Source organism: Rhea americana, unplaced genomic scaffold, assembly GCF_003343005.1.
Source record: "Rhea americana isolate MKP2758 unplaced genomic scaffold, rheAme1 scaffold_389, whole genome shotgun sequence".
Taxonomy (NCBI): Eukaryota; Metazoa; Chordata; class Aves; order Rheiformes; family Rheidae; genus Rhea; species Rhea americana.
The window spans coordinates 425,796-430,191 of NW_028186522.1; positions in this window are offsets into that span (position 1 = coordinate 425,796).

Sequence of the window (4,396 nt, forward strand, 5' to 3'; positions counted from 1 at the left end):
CTCGGATGTCTGTTCTTCCTTTCCCTAGGAGCAGAGGAGCTGGTGGGTGCAGCGCTCCTGCTTGGAGCACGTGGCAGCGGCACCGCAGTGGGATGCAGCTCCCGTCGCGTCGCGTCCCGTCCCCCGGCAGTGGGGAGCTGGGGGGTGTTGAGACCTCTGCCGGGCTCGGAGGCAGGTGGTGGAGGCTGCTGGCCGCTTGCAAAACCCTTTGTCGGGCGGGGGCTGGCGCGCCCTAGGAAACGGCACGCGCTCGTGCGAGAGAAGGGCTCGTGGYGCTGCTGGTAGCGACGTGAAGTGCCCGTGAGCCCCAAGGGACCTGGCAGGGTCGTTTGAAGTAGGATTTGTTCCTGTGTCTTCAAATATGCTTGGAGAAATGCTGCCTGGTCCCACGGGGTGCTGTGACGCTGTGCCTTAGGTCCTTGGCACCCTAAGGAGAGAGCATAGGTGTTCTTTTGGAGGCAGGGGCGGTGGGCCCTGCCCCAGCGCGGGCCAGGGTTAGCAGTGCTCTGTGCGTGTGTCTGGTCACTGGGAATGGTGACTTGGGCCACGCGGAGAGAGCCGGGGGAGAGGGAACCGCATGGGAGAACCACGCAAGATCCRCCAGCCTAGGGGAGCGGGGCAGCGTGTGTCCCCGCGCGCGCGGTGCAGCAGCACTGTCGAGTGAGCACCTTTCCCAGGAGCTCTGCTGCTTCCTGCCTCTCTGGAAAGGGGCTACAGCTGCTCGACGTGAGTCTTCCCAGCCTGAGTAGTCCTCTAGTCTGTGGAGGACAGTGTCCGCGGGGGCTGCACCCCGAACGCACCAGGACCAAACGCCAGCGCAGAACAGGCGGGCTGCCGCACAGATTGGTCGTGGGGAAATGGTTCTGCGCKCTCATGGCGGTTGGGTGGAAGTCTGCTTTGCTTTGCCAGGACTCGCTGGAAGAGAAGAAAGTCGCCAGTGCGGCGCTGCCGGCGGAGACGGGCAGCCCTGCGCTGGAGCGCGGGCCGCAGGAAGTTCCTCCTGCGCCGCGTTGGCAGCCGTCGGGGCTTGCGGCAAAGCTCGTTGCACTCGGGCTCTTCGGCGAGCGATGGGACTGTTTGCAGAAGGCCAAGAGGGGATGTGACCCTCCGGATCTCTCTACTGAGAGATCTGATGCTTCCTGATTTGGGCAGGAGAAAAGAGGCTTTCAGAGACACCAGGGAGACGCAGATTTGTGGGACAAGGCTCTGCTTTCTTTTCTAAAACCTGTCTTAAGGACCAGCCACGTGTGCATTAGCCCTCAGGTGACTGACGTGAGATTTGTTGTTCTCTTTGTAAGCAGGCGATTGCAGGACCTTTACGTCGTGCTACTCCTCTCAGCTGGCTCCGGGAACGCTTTCTGTAGGAGCGGGGAGCTGAGCCTGTTGCCTGCGATCCGGCTGCCTGTCCAAGCCCAGGCTTGGTACACGGCCACCTCGCGAAGCCGAGGGAAGCTGGTAAGCAGAGCTGGGCTTCAGCCTTCCCCGGCTGGTCCCTCYGCGCCTGCCCGTGGCCCTGCGTGCGAGGGAGCGTGGTGCTCCGGGCCAGCCCCGTGGGAGCACGGGCTTACGCGGGGAGGAGGAGCTCGGTGGGAGCGTGGACGAGGGCTCGCAGTCTGTGTGCAAGCACTGTTGTTTTGACACTGAGGCATATGGCACAGTTAGAAACAGCAAAAAGAAACCCTACAGCAGATGCTGCAAAGGCAGAAAGCTGGCAAGAAACAGCCAGGCCTGCGAAATGCCTGCTTCTCTGTCGCTGCTCGGAGGGCCCGCGAGTCGCGGTCCTGCCGGCACCGGAGCCGGTTCTGTACGCGGCAGCACCTCGGCCCCGAGCCGGGAGGGAGGCAGCCGCGCGCCCCAGCRCTGCCTGCACGCCTGCGGGGGTCAAACAACCCACTGCTGCCCGTGGGAAACTCCCATCTTGGGACTGGCCTGAGCAGGACGGAGGGGTCCCAGCGGGTCCCGTGCCTGACTACTTGGAGAGACAGTGTAGCCCTCTGTGTCACCCTTAGCCGGTCCAGCAGACTGATCGTGGCCAAAGCCAGACACTTGGACTGAGCATATGCTGGGCCCTTGCACGGTGGAGAGCTGAGGAGATTGCCGGGAAGCTGGCGCTCTTTTACTAGAGCTGGTCCTACCGTTCGATGCCGCGGTTTTGCATGACCGCCTGCTGCGTGTTGCTGCTCTTCCTGGGCTGGATTTGCTGTACTGTGTTTCCTTGCAGCAGGTCCTCCCATGGGAGCCAGGCATCTCCCGTTGTCGGGCTGTTGGGTGCTCGGCAGTCCAGTGCACGCTCGGACGGAGAGGGTGCTCTGCTTCCGTGCTGGTCCCCGTGGTGCTGAGCAGAACTATAGCTAATGAGTTCCTGCAGCTTACTTTTATGTTTGCTCACTTGTCCTGAGAAACGTGCCGACTCCCGCAACGCGTTGGTGACCTGCACAGGTGATGGAGTGGTCTGAGCTGTGTTACTGGCTTGGCACCAATGCCCACAGCCTCTAGGGTGAGCAGCACTTAAGCTGACTGTTCAGAAGTAAGTTTTTGTRGCTGTTTCTGAGACCAAGTTCTAGTTGTGGTGGCTTTGTAATGCACTCACCCTCTGCTCTTCCCCCTTTGGTTTTTTTGAGCTCCTGCTGTAGCGCTCCTCCGTGCGCGTGCYGCAGAGCGGCTGTAGCAGGGACAGGGTGCAGCGCTGGGCGCTTTCTGCCAGGCTATAGCGGACGTAGAGCTGTGAGTTCAAGATGTTCCTTTACTGGATACAAACTGGGCTGAATCTGCTTCCCTCCAGTGCCAGGGTGGTGATGTGCTCTTTGCCCAGGATGCTTAACTGCATTCCTGCCCTTTTCTAGCCATGCTTACCTTGCTGTACATCAAGGTGTTTGGGTGGGGAGGGATTTGTCTGACCCCTTCCAGGCAAAATGTTTATTTTTCAGGGACTTGCAACTGCAAAGGACTTGACCTGATGGCAGAGATGATCCTTTCTGGTCCTCAAGCTTGACTGGAGGAGAGTAAGAGTGCTGCTGGCTTCTAATTTTGGTGGTGTGTGCCCCCCAAAGCTTGCCCTGCACACACAGCACTGAGTGCCAGTCAGCAGGGGCYGGTGCACCCTGTTAAGGTTGGAGCGCACGCGTGTACCAGCCCTTCCTTCTCCTCTGCATTAGCAGAAGAAATGCTGCCATGTGTAAATTTACATATGACTTGGCAAAATGTATGTTTGTGTCATTTTTGCAAGAGCAGCAGCCAGCTCTGCTGCTTACACATTGCGGCAGTAATAGAGGTGCCTGAGTTATAGTGAAACTTATTTCATTTTACAGCTCCTACAGCGTTAACAGATGTACAGGCGTCTGATCCAATCATGCAGCAAGAGATTTTGGGGCTAGTTCTTCCAGTTTTGACAGTGTGTAAGCTAGGAGCAGCCATACATTTTACAAACAAGAATAAACGACCCTTAGCAACATATGTCTGTGCTGGCAGTTACAACGTAATCATAAATAAGGAACCCTGCTAGGCAGAAACGGATCTGGGCTCTGCATACGGTCAGCACAGACAAAGCATCTGCCTTCCTCGCGCTATATTAACGAGGTGCAGGCGCTGGAATCCCCAGGCTGTAAGATGGCTTTGCTGGGCAGGCCAAAGGACTTGCAAAACAAATGCTAACCCAGAGCATGRAAAGTTTATTTAAAGGCTAGATTTGATTTTAGCCACACTTGACACAGGGGACAGGCGAGCCAAGCAGGAGCAGCTTAGCTTCTTGCTCACTGGTGCACGCTCCTCYCTGCGTATTAGGAGATGCCACTTCTGCCACCAGAGCTCAGCGCAAAAAGGCTTCTGCTTCAGAGCCCTGGTGCCCCCCTGCTGCTGGCCTCTGCYCCCAGCTTAGAGCACAGGGTGCACTGGGGCCGGGGGATCCAAGCCCTCCTGCATTTAATGACCAGCAGCTCCCTCAGAGGTGGGGTAGCATTCAGGACAGAAAAATCCCTTTTTTAACACTGGGAAATACTTTACTAGGTGTTGAGGTATAGGACAAGCACTGAACTTGTAAAGAGYGAAGTGTGGCCTCCACAGGGTTCTGCTCTGCTAAACTGCAGCAGCCCATGGGGCCAGGACTGCTCTCAGCCTGACCGATGCTTGCTCCTGAATTTGAGCACTGGCCCACTATGCCACCTCATCTGAGACAACAGGGTCCACCTGGTAGCAGCCTCCCTCAGCTTCAGCTGCATAGAAAAAATTGCCCATAGAGAGGGAGAGGGGCAGAGCTGGAAGCTGAGGGAACCCTAATAAATTTAATCTCAATGTCATGTTAAAATATAGTAGCTAGATTTATTTCTCCTTGCAATCAAAACAATACTAGCTTTGGTCCCAAAACAGTAGTCAAATTTCTCCCTCCCCCCCCCCCCCCCCC